This window comes from Martes martes (genome assembly GCF_963455335.1).
Source record: "Martes martes genome assembly, chromosome: 12".
Taxonomy (NCBI): domain Eukaryota; kingdom Metazoa; phylum Chordata; class Mammalia; order Carnivora; family Mustelidae; genus Martes; species Martes martes.
The window spans coordinates 24,256,936-24,277,381 of record NC_137900.1 but is presented as its reverse complement, the minus strand read 5'-3'; the positions used below and the strand labels follow the sequence as shown (position 1 = coordinate 24,277,381).

At 51.5% G+C, this 20,446-nt stretch overlaps 1 pseudogene across 1 annotated transcript in view; it reads left to right on the top strand.

Annotated features, from left to right (window-relative positions):
* Positions 1-5: 5 nt before the first annotated feature.
* LOC308353314 (spermatogenesis-associated protein 31D3-like) overlaps positions 6-20,446 on the top strand; it is a 28,053-nt pseudogene continuing 7,612 nt past the window's right edge. The window contains exon 1 of the transcript in view: positions 6-12. The product of the transcript in view is annotated as a spermatogenesis-associated protein 31D3-like (transcript). The remainder of the gene's footprint in view (positions 13-20,446) is intronic.

Genomic DNA, 20,446 nt, shown 5'->3' with positions numbered 1-20,446 from the left:
CAATGATGAGCGGTCCCGGGACTCTTCCACAGCTACCTGAGTCTCGGGGCTATCGTGGACGCTCAGGGAACTCTAAAAAGAGGGAGGTCAAATTGAGTGTCTCTAAAAGTGGCTATGTGGGGGACCCAGAAATGCTTCAGCTAGAGTGCAGTGGCCTGGCAAAGTACAAAGATGACCTGGAGAAGGATAACAATGATTTGGAGAAGGACGAAAATCTAGAGAAGGAAAAGGAAGGCCTGAAGAAGGATCAGGGACATATTCCAGAGAATGGCCCAAAAGATTATCTGTTGAGTGACCCAGTTAACTCTTCAGATAATGAAATGGGGTATGTGTCTGAGAAAGAACTTAGGAGCCCATCAGTGAAAACCGCCATGGTGGCTGTGGAGACTACGGTCAGAGACAACTTGAAAATGCCCTGAATATACATTTAAGCAGAGAGTCTGGGGAAAACAATGAGGGTCAGTTGCCTGGGACTGTGCAGAATTCGTGGGATACTATGGGGCAGACATCACTACTTTCTGAGAAACCCCAGACTGAAATAAACCAGAGAAGTTGGCCAGCATCAGAGGTTGAGGACTACTCCCTGAGTACCTTGCAGGAGCTTCCCTTTGTTGAACCTAGTGCAGCACAGAAGCTGGAAGACCATGTTTAAAGATTTTGTAAGAGGGGGACTTGGGGCCTTCCCCCTAGGGTCCAGGAAATCATAGAGGTCTTTTAATTGAAGAGTCCACATTCCATTCTAGCCTTTCCGCCTCAACCAGCGTGAGTTCTGGGGCAACCTGGAAACCTGGAGGCTTCAAACGGTAAACCTGGCAAGCTTGAAATCTCTCCTTGGAGACAAAGCAGGAACAGCAAGTTCACCCCCCAACCCCGTTCGTCCTCTCCCTGCCACCTTAATTTTGGGCAAGGAAGAACAGAGAATTCTGAGGCAATCACCCTCTAATATCAACCATCAGTTGGCAGAGGATGTTCCGAAAACTAAGGACGGCAGCCGTACTCTGACACCTGTCAGACATGACACGGTAGGAAACAGACGGCCCCCAAGGAAGCCTACAAGTCGAGGTGCATTCAGACGTGAGCCAAAGGGTAAGAGTGAAAATTCCGGAGCTAGAAGGCATAAAGAACAAGGCATAAAGATGAAGAATCCTGGACCAAGACATTCAGGGCCAAGGAAATGCATACACATCAATCACAACCTAGCATCTTGACAACCCACAAGCCAGTTAGCTCCCCAATTATAAAGGGGAATAAGCTTCAAGTCAAAACCACCATCCCACCAAGCATACCAATTCCGCAAGATCCTAACACATGGAATCTTACAGAACCACTCTTGCTTGAGTTCTTGCTTAAGCTTTAACGGGACAGGACAGGGAGCGTAGCCAGGCCCAAGCCCAATGCATTGGCCTGCCCCCTGCCACAGATTGTTTGACTTACAAGGCCTCACGGACTCGTGCCCAGGGTGTCTCCAGTGGGGACACGAGAGCTTCCCAGGTGCTACGTGTCCATCCAGAGGACACAGGAATTACTATGGAACAACAGCAGAGCCCTGGGTCCCTAAGCATGTCTTAAGGAAGTGCCAGAATAAGAATCCCCCACCGGCTGCAAAGACCATGAGGCCTCCGGGTTCCAAGGCACAAGAGCATCGTGGAGGGGATGCAGGACTAGGAACATCCCACCCGAGAACAGACAGCTTCCCTACGGAACATGTGGCATTGAAGAAGAGGTTCCCTACCCAGGATGCGGTACTGAAGGTAAACCTGGGAACAGAGCCTTCCCAGACCCTATCACGGAAGGGTCAGCTGCCTCCTGAAAGCCTTTCTCAGAAGGGTCAGCCTCCTTCGAAAGAAAGCCTTTTCAGTTAAAAAAAAAAAAAAAAAAAGAAAAAAAAGAAAAAAAGAGGGTTTGGTTTTGTTTGTCTGTTTGTTTGTTTGTTTGTTTTGCAATGGCTTGCTTACTCTTGCAATAAAAGGCAAAATGTACGAAAACTCCCAGGAGAAGCGCAGTTCCCTATTCTCTGTGGAAAGCAAGGGCCTGCTTAAAGGTAGAGCTGCGTTTACTGGGGTGCCCGAAGCTCAGAAAATAACGACAGCTGTTGGGAAGTTCCAGGAGGAGAGAACGGGGAGTCTGCGTGCAATTAGGCAGCACCTGCCCTCAGCAGCCCATTCCCTCCCCAACCAAGTTTGGGAAAACTCAGCAGAAAGCACAAGTGCAGGCCCAGGCACAGCCTGTCCTGGGGTATCCTTTCAACTACAGGGTTCCCGCCCTCAAGGAGTCAAATACCAGGTCCTGCCAGCAAGAAGCTGTCTTTGCCGGCCAAGGCCTTCCTGGAAGTAACAGACAGCTCAGAAACAAGGACAGACAGCCCCAGAAAGTTGGGGCACTTAAGGACCAGCTACCGCATCAGAGGCATCCCCTCTCCATGCCCCACGGGGAGCCCGCGTCCCACCCGAAGGCCACCTGCGGGCATCAGGCTGCCCAGTGGCTTCCAGCCACTCTCACGACTGCTGAAGGCACAGTGTGCAGAAATGTGTTTCGTACTAATTAGACAGAAAACTTCTCCGGAAATTCCCGTGAGAGGGTTTTGGGGGGCATTTCCTACCCCGAAATAATCCCCTTGTGAGGAATAAATATTTCTCTAATAACGGGTTGTCTGTTCTGTGTACTGTCTTGGGAGCATGGGTTTGGGGTAACTCCGTTCAGCTGTCTGTCCAGACAGAGAGTGTCTCTAAATACCATCGTCTCTCTGGACCCTACCCTTTCCCAAGAGGTCAGCCCCTTAACGGAGTCGTCCCAGACGGTGCATCCCACTGAGACCTTTGCTCATCATCACACACCACCAAGCCGCTCAGCTTCACCGCCACCGGACTGCAATTTGTCTGTGACTCAATCTAAACCGATTTCCATCTCCAGGAAGCCTGTTCCAGAGAGCTCACGCCCAGAGAGCCCTGGTGGGTTGTCTACTTATGTCCCATCAATCACAGGCATTGGCCCCTCCAGCTTGTCAATTTTAGATCTCCCTCAGTGGCAAACTCATGCCAAAGACTTCTTCCCTTCAACCCTGGCTCCATGTGATTCCCATCAAGCCCTGCATTCTTCAGAGGCGTCTTCCAGGGGAGACCCTGCAGCCAACCTTGTAGAGCCTGGTAACCTCTCACTTCTCAGGCCTGATGCGCTGGCGCTTCTAGAGAAGCAAGTCCAAAAGAGGTGTGGCTTCCTCAGGTGGAAGGAAACAAAGGGTTCTTTTCCAAGGCAAACAATTGCCGATAAGCGTGATTGGGCATCCTCCCTTCCTTTCTGGAGCAGCAAAGACCAGTCAAAGGAGCTGCCTATGCATCAGCAGCGCCCATATCCTACAACCTTGGAGGAGGGCCATTGACAGCACACCCCCATCCAGCTCTTCCGGGGTCTCCAAACTCCTCCTAGTGAGTCCTTCTTCCCTGCTGCCGATGCCTCACATAACATCTCGAATGCCTCCCAGAGCAGGAATCCCCAGTAGTTCCCCATCCACTTCCTCCATCCTTGTCTGAGAACCCGCCTCAACTCCTGCCTCAAACCCAGCCCCAACCCAACCCATGTGTCCAGCCCCAGGCCCTCCTTCAATCCCCACTCCCAATCCTGCCATCTGGTCCTCTACCCGACATTAAGATCGGTCGAGTGTGTTTTCACAGACGTCAGAATGAATCCCAGAGACTCACGTCAACTGAAAGGCACCATCTGGAATGGGACCTGTTGCACAAGGTGCAGGAACGTGTGTGGGGTTTGCCCACTGTAGTCCAGAGATCCCACTAGGATGATTGTCCTTCAGCTCCTAACCATTCTCCCAAACCCTGTGCCGCCAAGGCCCAAGTTGTCATCTCGGCCCCTCCCAGGCCCATGCTGCTATCTCTATCCCTCATGCACAGTTTCCTCTCAGTGAGGAGATTCAGGAAAAAAACTAGAGAGTCCCCTTGGAAAGAGGATCATCCAACACCGGTGGGGCCTGGCCCCCAGGACCTAGGAGTCTCTCGCAATGATGAGCGGTCCCGGGACTCTTCCACAGCTACCTGAGTCTCGGGGCTATCGTGGACGCTCAGGGAACTCTAAAAAGAGGGAGGTCAAATTGAGTGTCTCTAAAAGTGGCTATGTGGGGGACCCAGAAATGCTTCAGCTAGAGTGCAGTGGCCTGGCAAAGTACAAAGATGACCTGGAGAAGGATAGCAATGATTTGGGGAAGGACGAAAATCTAGAGAAGGAAAAGGAAGGCCTGAAGAAGGATCAGGGACATATTCCAGAGAATGGCCCAAAAGATTATCTGTTGAGTGACCCAGTTAACTCTTCAGATAATGAAATGGGGTATGTGTCTGAGAAAGAACTTAGGAGCCCATCAGTGAAAACCGCCATGGTGGCTGTGGAGACTACGGTCAGAGACAACTTGAAAATGCCCTGAATATACATTTAAGCAGAGAGTCTGGGGAAAACAATGAGGGTCAGTTGCCTGGGACTGTGCAGAATTCGTGGGATACTATGGGGCAGACATCACTACTTTCTGAGAAACCCCAGACTGAAATAAACCAGAGAAGTTGGCCAGCATCAGAGGTTGAGGACTACTCCCTGAGTACCTTGCAGGAGCTTCCCTTTGTTGAACCTAGTGCAGCACAGAAGCTGGAAGACCATGTTTAAAGATTTTGTAAGAGGGGGACTTGGGGCCTTCCCCCTAGGGTCCAGGAAATCATAGAGGTCTTTTAATTGAAGAGTCCACATTCCATTCTAGCCTTTCCGCCTCAACCAGCGTGAGTTCTGGGGCAACCTGGAAACCTGGAGGCTTCAAACGGTAAACCTGGCAAGCTTGAAATCTCTCCTTGGAGACAAAGCAGGAACAGCAAGTTCACCCCCCAACCCCGTTCGTCCTCTCCCTGCCACCTTAATTTTGGGCAAGGAAGAACAGAGAATTCTGAGGCAATCACCCTCTAATATCAACCATCAGTTGGCAGAGGATGTTCCGAAAACTAAGGACGGCAGCCGTACTCTGACACCTGTCAGACATGACACGGTAGGAAACAGACGGCCCCCAAGGAAGCCTACAAGTCGAGGTGCATTCAGACGTGAGCCAAAGGGTAAGAGTGAAAATTCCGGAGCTAGAAGGCATAAAGAACAAGGCATAAAGATGAAGAATCCTGGACCAAGACATTCAGGGCCAAGGAAATCCATACACATCAATCACAACCTAGCATCTTGACAACCCACAAGCCAGTTAGCTCCCCAATTATAAAGGGGAATAAGCTTCAAGTCAAAACCACCATCCCACCAAGCATACCAATTCCGCAAGATCCTAACACATGGAATCTTACAGAACCACTCTTGCTTGAGTTCATGCTTAAGCTTTAACGGGACAGGACAGGGAGCGTAGCCAGGCCCAAGCCCAATGCATTGGCCTGCCCCCTGCCACAGATTGTTTGACTTACAAGGCCTCACGGACTCGTGCCCAGGGTGTCTCCAGTGGGGACACGAGAGCTTCCCAGGTGCTACGTGTCCATCCAGAGGACACAGGAATTACTATGGAACAACAGCAGAGCCCTGGGTCCCTAAGCATGTCTTAAGGAAGTGCCAGAATAAGAATCCCCCACCGGCTGCAAAGACCATGAGGCCTCCGGGTTCCAAGGCACAAGAGCATCGTGGAGGGGATGCAGGACTAGGAACATCCCACCCGAGAACAGACAGCTTCCCTACGGAACATGTGGCATTGAAGAAGAGGTTCCCTACCCAGGATGCGGTACTGAAGGTAAACCTGGGAACAGAGCCTTCCCAGACCCTATCACGGAAGGGTCAGCTGCCTCCTGAAAGCCTTTCTCAGAAGGGTCAGCCTCCTTCGAAAGAAAGCCTTTTCAGTTAAAAAAAAAAAAAAAAAAAAGAAAAAAAAGAAAAAAAGAGGGTTTGGTTTTGTTTGTCTGTTTGTTTGTTTGTTTGTTTTGCAATGGCTTGCTTACTCTTGCAATAAAAGGCAAAATGTACGAAAACTCCCAGGAGAAGCGCAGTTCCCTATTCTCTGTGGAAAGCAAGGGCCTGCTTAAAGGTAGAGCTGCGTTTACTGGGGTGCCCGAAGCTCAGAAAATAACGACAGCTGTTGGGAAGTTCCAGGAGGAGAGAACGGGGAGTCTGCGTGCAATTAGGCAGCACCTGCCCTCAGCAGCCCATTCCCTCCCCAACCAAGTTTGGGAAAACTCAGCAGAAAGCACAAGTGCAGGCCCAGGCACAGCCTGTCCTGGGGTATCCTTTCAACTACAGGGTTCCCGCCCTCAAGGAGTCAAATACCAGGTCCTGCCAGCAAGAAGCTGTCTTTGCCGGCCAAGGCCTTCCTGGAAGTAACAGACAGCTCAGAAACAAGGACAGACAGCCCCAGAAAGTTGGGGCACTTAAGGACCAGCTACCGCATCAGAGGCATCCCCTCTCCATGCCCCACGGGGAGCCCGCGTCCCACCCGAAGGCCACCTGCGGGCATCAGGCTGCCCAGTGGCTTCCAGCCACTCTCACGACTGCTGAAGGCACAGTGTGCAGAAATGTGTTTCGTACTAATTAGACAGAAAACTTCTCCGGAAATTCCCGTGAGAGGGTTTTGGGGGGCATTTCCTACCCCGAAATAATCCCCTTGTGAGGAATAAATATTTCTCTAATAACGGGTTGTCTGTTCTGTGTACTGTCTTGGGAGCATGGGTTTGGGGTAACTCCGTTCAGCTGTCTGTCCAGACAGAGAGTGTCTCTAAATACCATCGTCTCTCTGGACCCTACCCTTTCCCAAGAGGTCAGCCCCTTAACGGAGTCGTCCCAGACGGTGCATCCCACTGAGACCTTTGCTCATCATCACACACCACCAAGCCGCTCAGCTTCACCGCCACCGGACTGCAATTTGTCTGTGACTCAATCTAAACCGATTTCCATCTCCAGGAAGCCTGTTCCAGAGAGCTCACGCCCAGAGAGCCCTGGTGGGTTGTCTACTTATGTCCCATCAATCACAGGCATTGGCCCCTCCAGCTTGTCAATTTTAGATCTCCCTCAGTGGCAAACTCATGCCAAAGACTTCTTCCCTTCAACCCTGGCTCCATGTGATTCCCATCAAGCCCTGCATTCTTCAGAGGCGTCTTCCAGGGGAGACCCTGCAGCCAACCTTGTAGAGCCTGGTAACCTCTCACTTCTCAGGCCTGATGCGCTGGCGCTTCTAGAGAAGCAAGTCCAAAAGAGGTGTGGCTTCCTCAGGTGGAAGGAAACAAAGGGTTCTTTTCCAAGGCAAACAATTGCCGATAAGCGTGATTGGGCATCCTCCCTTCCTTTCTGGAGCAGCAAAGACCAGTCAAAGGAGCTGCCTATGCATCAGCAGCGCCCATATCCTACAACCTTGGAGGAGGGCCATTGACAGCACACCCCCATCCAGCTCTTCCGGGGTCTCCAAACTCCTCCTAGTGAGTCCTTCTTCCCTGCTGCCGATGCCTCACATAACATCTCGAATGCCTCCCAGAGCAGGAATCCCCAGTAGTTCCCCATCCACTTCCTCCATCCTTGTCTGAGAACCCGCCTCAACTCCTGCCTCAAACCCAGCCCCAACCCAACCCATGTGTCCAGCCCCAGGCCCTCCTTCAATCCCCACTCCCAATCCTGCCATCTGGTCCTCTACCCGACATTAAGATCGGTCGAGTGTGTTTTCACAGACGTCAGAATGAATCCCAGAGACTCACGTCAACTGAAAGGCACCATCTGGAATGGGACCTGTTGCACAAGGTGCAGGAACGTGTGTGGGGTTTGCCCACTGTAGTCCAGAGATCCCACTAGGATGATTGTCCTTCAGCTCCTAACCATTCTCCCAAACCCTGTGCCGCCAAGGCCCAAGTTGTCATCTCGGCCCCTCCCAGGCCCATGCTGCTATCTCTATCCCTCATGCACAGTTTCCTCTCAGTGAGGAGATTCAGGAAAAAAACTAGAGAGTCCCCTTGGAAAGAGGATCATCCAACACCGGTGGGGCCTGGCCCCCAGGACCTAGGAGTCTCTCGCAATGATGAGCGGTCCCGGGACTCTTCCACAGCTACCTGAGTCTCGGGGCTATCGTGGACGCTCAGGGAACTCTAAAAAGAGGGAGGTCAAATTGAGTGTCTCTAAAAGTGGCTATGTGGGGGACCCAGAAATGCTTCAGCTAGAGTGCAGTGGCCTGGCAAAGTACAAAGATGACCTGGAGAAGGATAGCAATGATTTGGGGAAGGACGAAAATCTAGAGAAGGAAAAGGAAGGCCTGAAGAAGGATCAGGGACATATTCCAGAGAATGGCCCAAAAGATTATCTGTTGAGTGACCCAGTTAACTCTTCAGATAATGAAATGGGGTATGTGTCTGAGAAAGAACTTAGGAGCCCATCAGTGAAAACCGCCATGGTGGCTGTGGAGACTACGGTCAGAGACAACTTGAAAATGCCCTGAATATACATTTAAGCAGAGAGTCTGGGGAAAACAATGAGGGTCAGTTGCCTGGGACTGTGCAGAATTCGTGGGATACTATGGGGCAGACATCACTACTTTCTGAGAAACCCCAGACTGAAATAAACCAGAGAAGTTGGCCAGCATCAGAGGTTGAGGACTACTCCCTGAGTACCTTGCAGGAGCTTCCCTTTGTTGAACCTAGTGCAGCACAGAAGCTGGAAGACCATGTTTAAAGATTTTGTAAGAGGGGGACTTGGGGCCTTCCCCCTAGGGTCCAGGAAATCATAGAGGTCTTTTAATTGAAGAGTCCACATTCCATTCTAGCCTTTCCGCCTCAACCAGCGTGAGTTCTGGGGCAACCTGGAAACCTGGAGGCTTCAAACGGTAAACCTGGCAAGCTTGAAATCTCTCCTTGGAGACAAAGCAGGAACAGCAAGTTCACCCCCCAACCCCGTTCGTCCTCTCCCTGCCACCTTAATTTTGGGCAAGGAAGAACAGAGAATTCTGAGGCAATCACCCTCTAATATCAACCATCAGTTGGCAGAGGATGTTCCGAAAACTAAGGACGGCAGCCGTACTCTGACACCTGTCAGACATGACACGGTAGGAAACAGACGGCCCCCAAGGAAGCCTACAAGTCGAGGTGCATTCAGACGTGAGCCAAAGGGTAAGAGTGAAAATTCCGGAGCTAGAAGGCATAAAGAACAAGGCATATAGATGAAGAATCCTGGACCAAGACATTCAGGGCCAAGGAAATCCATACACATCAATCACAACCTAGCATCTTGACAACCCACAAGCCAGTTAGCTCCCCAATTATAAAGGGGAATAAGCTTCAAGTCAAAACCACCATCCCACCAAGCATACCAATTCCGCAAGATCCTAACACATGGAATCTTACAGAACCACTCTTGCTTGAGTTCATGCTTAAGCTTTAACGGGACAGGACAGGGAGCATAGCCAGGCCCAAGCCCAATGCATTGGCCTGCCCCCTGCCACAGATTGTTTGACTTACAAGGCCTCACGGACTCGTGCCCAGGGTGTCTCCAGTGGGGACACGAGAGCTTCCCAGGTGCTACGTGTCCATCCAGAGGACACAGGAATTACTATGGAACAACAGCAGAGCCCTGGGTCCCTAAGCATGTCTTAAGGAAGTGCCAGAATAAGAATCCCCCACCGGCTGCAAAGACCATGAGGCCTCCGGGTTCCAAGGCACAAGAGCATCGTGGAGGGGATGCAGGACTAGGAACATCCCACCCGAGAACAGACAGCTTCCCTACGGAACATGTGGCATTGAAGAAGAGGTTCCCTACCCAGGATGCGGTACTGAAGGTAAACCTGGGAACAGAGCCTTCCCAGACCCTATCACGGAAGGGTCAGCTGCCTCCTGAAAGCCTTTCTCAGAAGGGTCAGCCTCCTTCGAAAGAAAGCCTTTTCAGTTAAAAAAAAAAAAAAAAGAAAAAAAAAAGAAAAAAAGAGGGTTTGGTTTTGTTTGTCTGTTTGTTTGTTTGTTTGTTTGTTTTGCAATGGCTTGCTTACTCTTGCAATAAAAGGCAAAATGTACGAAAACTCCCAGGAGAAGCGCAGTTCCCTATTCTCTGTGGAAAGCAAGGGCCTGCTTAAAGGTAGAGCTGCGTTTACTGGGGTGCCCGAAGCTCAGAAAATAACGACAGCTGTTGGGAAGTTCCAGGAGGAGAGAACGGGGAGTCTGCGTGCAATTAGGCAGCACCTGCCCTCAGCAGCCCATTCCCTCCCCAACCAAGTTTGGGAAAACTCAGCAGAAAGCACAAGTGCAGGCCCAGGCACAGCCTGTCCTGGGGTATCCTTTCAACTACAGGGTTCCCGCCCTCAAGGAGTCAAATACCAGGTCCTGCCAGCAAGAAGCTGTCTTTGCCGGCCAAGGCCTTCCTGGAAGTAACAGACAGCTCAGAAACAAGGACAGACAGCCCCAGAAAGTTGGGGCACTTAAGGACCAGCTACCGCATCAGAGGCATCCCCTCTCCATGCCCCACGGGGAGCCCGCGTCCCACCCGAAGGCCACCTGCGGGCATCAGGCTGCCCAGTGGCTTCCAGCCACTCTCACGACTGCTGAAGGCACAGTGTGCAGAAATGTGTTTCGTACTAATTAGACAGAAAACTTCTCCGGAAATTCCCGTGAGAGGGTTTTGGGGGGCATTTCCTACCCCGAAATAATCCCCTTGTGAGGAATAAATATTTCTCTAATAACGGGTTGTCTGTTCTGTGTACTGTCTTGGGAGCATGGGTTTGGGGTAACTCCGTTCAGCTGTCTGTCCAGACAGAGAGTGTCTCTAAATACCATCGTCTCTCTGGACCCTACCCTTTCCCAAGAGGTCAGCCCCTTAACGGAGTCGTCCCAGACGGTGCATCCCACTGAGACCTTTGCTCATCATCACACACCACCAAGCCGCTCAGCTTCACCGCCACCGGACTGCAATTTGTCTGTGACTCAATCTAAACCGATTTCCATCTCCAGGAAGCCTGTTCCAGAGAGCTCACGCCCAGAGAGCCCTGGTGGGTTGTCTACTTATGTCCCATCAATCACAGGCATTGGCCCCTCCAGCTTGTCAATTTTAGATCTCCCTCAGTGGCAAACTCATGCCAAAGACTTCTTCCCTTCAACCCTGGCTCCATGTGATTCCCATCAAGCCCTGCATTCTTCAGAGGCGTCTTCCAGGGGAGACCCTGCAGCCAACCTTGTAGAGCCTGGTAACCTCTCACTTCTCAGGCCTGATGCGCTGGCGCTTCTAGAGAAGCAAGTCCAAAAGAGGTGTGGCTTCCTCAGGTGGAAGGAAACAAAGGGTTCTTTTCCAAGGCAAACAATTGCCGATAAGCGTGATTGGGCATCCTCCCTTCCTTTCTGGAGCAGCAAAGACCAGTCAAAGGAGCTGCCTATGCATCAGCAGCGCCCATATCCTACAACCTTGGAGGAGGGCCATTGACAGCACACCCCCATCCAGCTCTTCCGGGGTCTCCAAACTCCTCCTAGTGAGTCCTTCTTCCCTGCTGCCGATGCCTCACATAACATCTCGAATGCCTCCCAGAGCAGGAATCCCCAGTAGTTCCCCATCCACTTCCTCCATCCTTGTCTGAGAACCCGCCTCAACTCCTGCCTCAAACCCAGCCCCAACCCAACCCATGTGTCCAGCCCCAGGCCCTCCTTCAATCCCCACTCCCAATCCTGCCATCTGGTCCTCTACCCGACATTAAGATCGGTCGAGTGTGTTTTCACAGACGTCAGAATGAATCCCAGAGACTCACGTCAACTGAAAGGCACCATCTGGAATGGGACCTGTTGCACAAGGTGCAGGAACGTGTGTGGGGTTTGCCCACTGTAGTCCAGAGATCCCACTAGGATGATTGTCCTTCAGCTCCTAACCATTCTCCCAAACCCTGTGCCGCCAAGGCCCAAGTTGTCATCTCGGCCCCTCCCAGGCCCATGCTGCTATCTCTATCCCTCATGCACAGTTTCCTCTCAGTGAGGAGATTCAGGAAAAAAACTAGAGAGTCCCCTTGGAAAGAGGATCATCCAACACCGGTGGGGCCTGGCCCCCAGGACCTAGGAGTCTCTCGCAATGATGAGCGGTCCCGGGACTCTTCCACAGCTACCTGAGTCTCGGGGCTATCGTGGACGCTCAGGGAACTCTAAAAAGAGGGAGGTCAAATTGAGTGTCTCTAAAAGTGGCTATGTGGGGGACCCAGAAATGCTTCAGCTAGAGTGCAGTGGCCTGGCAAAGTACAAAGATGACCTGGAGAAGGATAGCAATGATTTGGGGAAGGACGAAAATCTAGAGAAGGAAAAGGAAGGCCTGAAGAAGGATCAGGGACATATTCCAGAGAATGGCCCAAAAGATTATCTGTTGAGTGACCCAGTTAACTCTTCAGATAATGAAATGGGGTATGTGTCTGAGAAAGAACTTAGGAGCCCATCAGTGAAAACCGCCATGGTGGCTGTGGAGACTACGGTCAGAGACAACTTGAAAATGCCCTGAATATACATTTAAGCAGAGAGTCTGGGGAAAACAATGAGGGTCAGTTGCCTGGGACTGTGCAGAATTCGTGGGATACTATGGGGCAGACATCAGTACTTTCTGAGAAACCCCAGACTGAAATAAACCAGAGAAGTTGGCCAGCATCAGAGGTTGAGGACTACTCCCTGAGTACCTTGCAGGAGCTTCCCTTTGTTGAACCTAGTGCAGCACAGAAGCTGGAAGACCATGTTTAAAGATTTTGTAAGAGGGGGACTTGGGGCCTTCCCCCTAGGGTCCAGGAAATCATAGAGGTCTTTTAATTGAAGAGTCCACATTCCATTCTAGCCTTTCCGCCTCAACCAGCGTGAGTTCTGGGGCAACCTGGAAACCTGGAGGCTTCAAACGGTAAACCTGGCAAGCTTGAAATCTCTCCTTGGAGACAAAGCAGGAACAGCAAGTTCACCCCCCAACCCCGTTCGTCCTCTCCCTGCCACCTTAATTTTGGGCAAGGAAGAACAGAGAATTCTGAGGCAATCACCCTCTAATATCAACCATCAGTTGGCAGAGGATGTTCCGAAAACTAAGGACGGCAGCCGTACTCTGACACCTGTCAGACATGACACGGTAGGAAACAGACGGCCCCCAAGGAAGCCTACAAGTCGAGGTGCATTCAGACGTGAGCCAAAGGGTAAGAGTGAAAATTCCGGAGCTAGAAGGCATAAAGAACAAGGCATATAGATGAAGAATCCTGGACCAAGACATTCAGGGCCAAGGAAATCCATACACATCAATCACAACCTAGCATCTTGACAACCCACAAGCCAGTTAGCTCCCCAATTATAAAGGGGAATAAGCTTCAAGTCAAAACCACCATCCCACCAAGCATACCAATTCCGCAAGATCCTAACACATGGAATCTTACAGAACCACTCTTGCTTGAGTTCATGCTTAAGCTTTAACGGGACAGGACAGGGAGCATAGCCAGGCCCAAGCCCAATGCATTGGCCTGCCCCCTGCCACAGATTGTTTGACTTACAAGGCCTCACGGACTCGTGCCCAGGGTGTCTCCAGTGGGGACACGAGAGCTTCCCAGGTGCTACGTGTCCATCCAGAGGACACAGGAATTACTATGGAACAACAGCAGAGCCCTGGGTCCCTAAGCATGTCTTAAGGAAGTGCCAGAATAAGAATCCCCCACCGGCTGCAAAGACCATGAGGCCTCCGGGTTCCAAGGCACAAGAGCATCGTGGAGGGGATGCAGGACTAGGAACATCCCACCCGAGAACAGACAGCTTCCCTACGGAACATGTGGCATTGAAGAAGAGGTTCCCTACCCAGGATGCGGTACTGAAGGTAAACCTGGGAACAGAGCCTTCCCAGACCCTATCACGGAAGGGTCAGCTGCCTCCTGAAAGCCTTTCTCAGAAGGGTCAGCCTCCTTCGAAAGAAAGCCTTTTCAGTTAAAAAAAAAAAAAAAGAAAAAAAAAAGAAAAAAAGAGGGTTTGGTTTTGTTTGTCTGTTTGTTTGTTTGTTTGTTTGTTTTGCAATGGCTTGCTTACTCTTGCAATAAAAGGCAAAATGTACGAAAACTCCCAGGAGAAGCGCAGTTCCCTATTCTCTGTGGAAAGCAAGGGCCTGCTTAAAGGTAGAGCTGCGTTTACTGGGGTGCCCGAAGCTCAGAAAATAACGACAGCTGTTGGGAAGTTCCAGGAGGAGAGAACGGGGAGTCTGCGTGCAATTAGGCAGCACCTGCCCTCAGCAGCCCATTCCCTCCCCAACCAAGTTTGGGAAAACTCAGCAGAAAGCACAAGTGCAGGCCCAGGCACAGCCTGTCCTGGGGTATCCTTTCAACTACAGGGTTCCCGCCCTCAAGGAGTCAAATACCAGGTCCTGCCAGCAAGAAGCTGTCTTTGCCGGCCAAGGCCTTCCTGGAAGTAACAGACAGCTCAGAAACAAGGACAGACAGCCCCAGAAAGTTGGGGCACTTAAGGACCAGCTACCGCATCAGAGGCATCCCCTCTCCATGCCCCACGGGGAGCCCGCGTCCCACCCGAAGGCCACCTGCGGGCATCAGGCTGCCCAGTGGCTTCCAGCCACTCTCACGACTGCTGAAGGCACAGTGTGCAGAAATGTGTTTCGTACTAATTAGACAGAAAACTTCTCCGGAAATTCCCGTGAGAGGGTTTTGGGGGGCATTTCCTACCCCGAAATAATCCCCTTGTGAGGAATAAATATTTCTCTAATAACGGGTTGTCTGTTCTGTGTACTGTCTTGGGAGCATGGGTTTGGGGTAACTCCGTTCAGCTGTCTGTCCAGACAGAGAGTGTCTCTAAATACCATCGTCTCTCTGGACCCTACCCTTTCCCAAGAGGTCAGCCCCTTAACGGAGTCGTCCCAGACGGTGCATCCCACTGAGACCTTTGCTCATCATCACACACCACCAAGCCGCTCAGCTTCACCGCCACCGGACTGCAATTTGTCTGTGACTCAATCTAAACCGATTTCCATCTCCAGGAAGCCTGTTCCAGAGAGCTCACGCCCAGAGAGCCCTGGTGGGTTGTCTACTTATGTCCCATCAATCACAGGCATTGGCCCCTCCAGCTTGTCAATTTTAGATCTCCCTCAGTGGCAAACTCATGCCAAAGACTTCTTCCCTTCAACCCTGGCTCCATGTGATTCCCATCAAGCCCTGCATTCTTCAGAGGCGTCTTCCAGGGGAGACCCTGCAGCCAACCTTGTAGAGCCTGGTAACCTCTCACTTCTCAGGCCTGATGCGCTGGCGCTTCTAGAGAAGCAAGTCCAAAAGAGGTGTGGCTTCCTCAGGTGGAAGGAAACAAAGGGTTCTTTTCCAAGGCAAACAATTGCCGATAAGCGTGATTGGGCATCCTCCCTTCCTTTCTGGAGCAGCAAAGACCAGTCAAAGGAGCTGCCTAAGCATCAGCAGCGCCCATATCCTACAACCTTGGAGGAGGGCCATTGACAGCACACCCCCATCCAGCTCTTCCGGGGTCTCCAAACTCCTCCTAGTGAGTCCTTCTTCCCTGCTGCCGATGCCTCACATAACATCTCGAATGCCTCCCAGAGCAGGAATCCCCAGTAGTTCCCCATCCACTTCCTCCATCCTTGTCTGAGAACCCGCCTCAACTCCTGCCTCAAACCCAGCCCCAACCCAACCCATGTGTCCAGCCCCAGGCCCTCCTTCAATCCCCACTCCCAATCCTGCCATCTGGTCCTCTACCCGACATTAAGATCGGTCGAGTGTGTTTTCACAGACGTCAGAATGAATCCCAGAGACTCACGTCAACTGAAAGGCACCATCTGGAATGGGACCTGTTGCACAAGGTGCAGGAACGTGTGTGGGGTTTGCCCACTGTAGTCCAGAGATCCCACTAGGATGATTGTCCTTCAGCTCCTAACCATTCTCCCAAACCCTGTGCCGCCAAGGCCCAAGTTGTCATCTCGGCCCCTCCCAGGCCCATGCTGCTATCTCTATCCCTCATGCACAGTTTCCTCTCAGTGAGGAGATTCAGGAAAAAAACTAGAGAGTCCCCTTGGAAAGAGGATCATCCAACACCGGTGGGGCCTGGCCCCCAGGACCTAGGAGTCTCTCGCAATGATGAGCGGTCCCGGGACTCTTCCACAGCTACCTGAGTCTCGGGGCTATTGTGGACGCTCAGGGAACTCTAAAAAGAGGGAGGTCAAATTGAGTGTCTCTAAAAGTGGCTATGTGGGGGACCCAGAAATGCTTCAGCTAGAGTGCAGTGGCCTGGCAAAGTACAAAGATGACCTGGAGAAGGATAGCAATGATTTGGGGAAGGACGAAAATCTAGAGAAGGAAAAGGAAGGCCTGAAGAAGGATCAGGGACATATTCCAGAGAATGGCCCAAAAGATTATCTGTTGAGTGACCCAGTTAACTCTTCAGATAATGAAATGGGGTATGTGTCTGAGAAAGAACTTAGGAGCCCATCAGTGAAAACCGCCATGGTGGCTGTGGAGACTACGGTCAGAGACAACTTGAAAATGCCCTGAATATACATTTAAGCAGAGAGTCTGGGGAAAACAATGAGGGTCAGTTGCCTGGGACTGTGCAGAATTCGTGGGATACTATGGGGCAGACATCACTACTTTCTGAGAAACCCCAGACTGAAATAAACCAGAGAAGTTGGCCAGCATCAGAGGTTGAGGACTACTCCCTGAGTACCTTGCAGGAGCTTCCCTTTGTTGAACCTAGTGCAGCACAGAAGCTGGAAGACCATGTTTAAAGATTTTGTAAGAGGGGGACTTGGGGCCTTCCCCCTAGGGTCCAGGAAATCATAGAGGTCTTTTAATTGAAGAGTCCACATTCCATTCTAGCCTTTCCGCCTCAACCAGCGTGAGTTCTGGGGCAACCTGGAAACCTGGAGGCTTCAAACGGTAAACCTGGCAAGCTTGAAATCTCTCCTTGGAGACAAAGCAGGAACAGCAAGTTCACCCCCCAACCCCGTTCGTCCTCTCCCTGCCACCTTAATTTTGGGCAAGGAAGAACAGAGAATTCTGAGGCAATCACCCTCTAATATCAACCATCAGTTGGCAGAGGATGTTCCGAAAACTAAGGACGGCAGCCGTACTCTGACACCTGTCAGACATGACACGGTAGGAAACAGACGGCCCCCAAGGAAGCCTACAAGTCGAGGTGCATTCAGACGTGAGCCAAAGGGTAAGAGTGAAAATTCCGGAGCTAGAAGGCATAAAGAACAAGGCATATAGATGAAGAATCCTGGACCAAGACATTCAGGGCCAAGGAAATCCATACACATCAATCACAACCTAGCATCTTGACAACCCACAAGCCAGTTAGCTCCCCAATTATAAAGGGGAATAAGCTTCAAGTCAAAACCACCATCCCACCAAGCATACCAATTCCGCAAGATCCTAACACATGGAATCTTACAGAACCACTCTTGCTTGAGTTCATGCTTAAGCTTTAACGGGACAGGACAGGGAGCGTAGCCAGGCCCAAGCCCAATGCATTGGCCTGCCCCCTGCCACAGATTGTTTGACTTACAAGGCCTCACGGACTCGTGCCCAGGGTGTCTCCAGTGGGGACACGAGAGCTTCCCAGGTGCTACGTGTCCATCCAGAGGACACAGGAATTACTATGGAACAACAGCAGAGCCCTGGGTCCCTAAGCATGTCTTAAGGAAGTGCCAGAATAAGAATCCCCCACCGGCTGCAAAGACCATGAGGCCTCCGGGTTCCAAGGCACAAGAGCATCGTGGAGGGGATGCAGGACTAGGAACATCCCACCCGAGAACAGACAGCTTCCCTACGGAACATGTGGCATTGAAGAAGAGGTTCCCTACCCAGGATGCGGTACTGAAGGTAAACCTGGGAACAGAGCCTTCCCAGACCCTATCACGGAAGGGTCAGCTGCCTCCTGAAAGCCTTTCTCAGAAGGGTCAGCCTCCTTCGAAAGAAAGCCTTTTCAGTTAAAAAAAAAAAAAAAAGAAAAAAAAAAAGAAAAAAAGAGGGTTTGGTTTTGTTTGTCTGTTTGTTTGTTTGTTTGTTTTGCAATGGCTTGCTTACTCTTGGAATAAAAGGCAAAATGTACGAAAACTCCCAGGAGAAGCGCAGTTCCCTATTCTCTGTGGAAAGCAAGGGCCTGCTTAAAGGTAGAGCTGCGTTTACTGGGGTGCCCGAAGCTCAGAAAATAACGACAGCTGTTGGGAAGTTCCAGGAGGAGAGAACGGGGAGTCTGCGTGCAATTAGGCAGCACCTGCCCTCAGCAGCCCATTCCCTCCCCAACCAAGTTTGGGAAAACTCAGCAGAAAGCACAAGTGCAGGCCCAGGCACAGCCTGTCCTGGGGTATCCTTTCAACTACAGGGTTCCCGCCCTCAAGGAGTCAAATACCAGGTCCTGCCAGCAAGAAGCTGTCTTTGCCGGCCAAGGCCTTCCTGGAAGTAACAGACAGCTCAGAAACAAGGACAGACAGCCCCAGAAAGTTGGGGCACTTAAGGACCAGCTACCGCATCAGAGGCATCCCCTCTCCATGCCCCACGGGGAGCCCGCGTCCCACCCGAAGGCCACCTGCGGGCATCAGGCTGCCCAGTGGCTTCCAGCCACTCTCACGACTGCTGAAGGCACAGTGTGCAGAAATGTGTTTCGTACTAATTAGACAGAAAACTTCTCCGGAAATTCCCGTGAGAGGGTTTTGGGGGGCATTTCCTACCCCGAAATAATCCCCTTGTGAGGAATAAATATTTCTCTAATAACGGGTTGTCTGTTCTGTGTACTGTCTTGGGAGCATGGGTTTGGGGTAACTCCGTTCAGCTGTCTGTCCAGACAGAGAGTGTCTCTAAATACCATCGTCTCTCTGGACCCTACCCTTTCCCAAGAGGTCAGCCCCTTAACGGAGTCGTCCCAGACGGTGCATCCCACTGAGACCTTTGCTCATCATCACACACCACCAAGCCGCTCAGCTTCACCGCCACCGGACTGCAATTTGTCTGTGACTCAATCTAAACCGATTTCCATCTCCAGGAAGCCTGTTCCAGAGAGCTCACGCCCAGAGAGCCCTGGTGGGTTGTCTACTTATGTCCCATCAATCACAGGCATTGGCCCCTCCAGCTTGTCAATTTTAGATCTCCCTCAGTGGCAAACTCATGCCAAAGACTTCTTCCCTTCAACCCTGGCTCCATGTGATTCCCATCAAGCCCTGCATTCTTCAGAGGCGTCTTCCAGGGGAGACCCTGCAGCCAACCTTGTAGAGCCTGGTAACCTCTCACTTCTCAGGCCTGATGCGCTGGCGCTTCTAGAGAAGCAAGTCCAAAAGAGGTGTGGCTTCCTCAGGTGGAAGGAAACAAAGGGTTCTTTTCCAAGGCAAACAATTGCCGATAAGCGTGATTGGGCATCCTCCCTTCCTTTCTGGAGCAGCAAAGACCAGTCAAAGGAGCTGCCTATGCATCAGCAGCGCCCATATCCTACAACCTTGGAGGAGGGCCATTGACAGCACACCCCCATCCAGCTCTTCCGGGGTCTCCAAACTCCTCCTAGTGAGTCCTTCTTCCCTGCTGCCGATGCCTCACATAACATCTCGAATGCCTCCCAGAGCAGGAATCCCCAGTAGTTCCCCATCCACTTCCTCCATCCTTGTCTGAGAACCCGCCTCAACTCCTGCCTCAAACCCAGCCCCAACCCAACCCATGTGTCCAGCCCCAGGCCCTCCTTCAATCCCCACTCCCAATCCTGCCATCTGGTCCTCTACCCGACATTAAGATCGGTCGAGTGTGTTTTCACAGGCGTCAGAATGAATCCCAGAGACTCACGTCAACTGAAAGGCACCATCTGGAATGGGACCTGTTGCACAAGGTGCAGGAACGTGTGTGGGGTTTGCCCACTGTAGTCCAGAGATCCCACTAGGATGATTGTCCTTCAGCTCCTAACCATTCTCCCAAACCCTGTGCCGCCAAGGCCCAAGTTGTCATCTCGGCCCCTCCCAGGCCCATGCTGCTATCTCTATCCCTCATGCACAGTTTCCTCTCAGTGAGGAGATTCAGGAAAAAAACTAGAGAGTCCCCTTGGAAAGAGGATCATCCAACACCGGTGGGGCCTGGCCCCCAGGACCTAGGAGTCTCTCGCAATGATGAGCGGTCCCGGGACTCTTCCACAGCTACCTCAGTCTCGGGGCTATCGTGGACGCTCAGGGAACTCTAAAAAGAGGGAGGTCAAATTGAGTGTCTCTAAAAGTGGCTATGTGGGGGACCCAGAAATGCTTCAGCTAGAGTGCAGTGGCCTGGCAAAGTACAAAGATGACCTGGAGAAGGATAGCAATGATTTGGGGAAGGACGAAAATCTAGAGAAGGAAAAGGAAGGCCTGAAGAAGGATCAGGGACATATTCCAGAGAATGGCCCAAAAGATTATCTGTTGAGTGACCCAGTTAACTCTTCAGATAATGAAATGGGGTATGTGTCTGAGAAAGAACTTAGGAGCCCATCAGTGAAAACCGCCATGGTGGCTGTGGAGACTACGGTCAGAGACAACT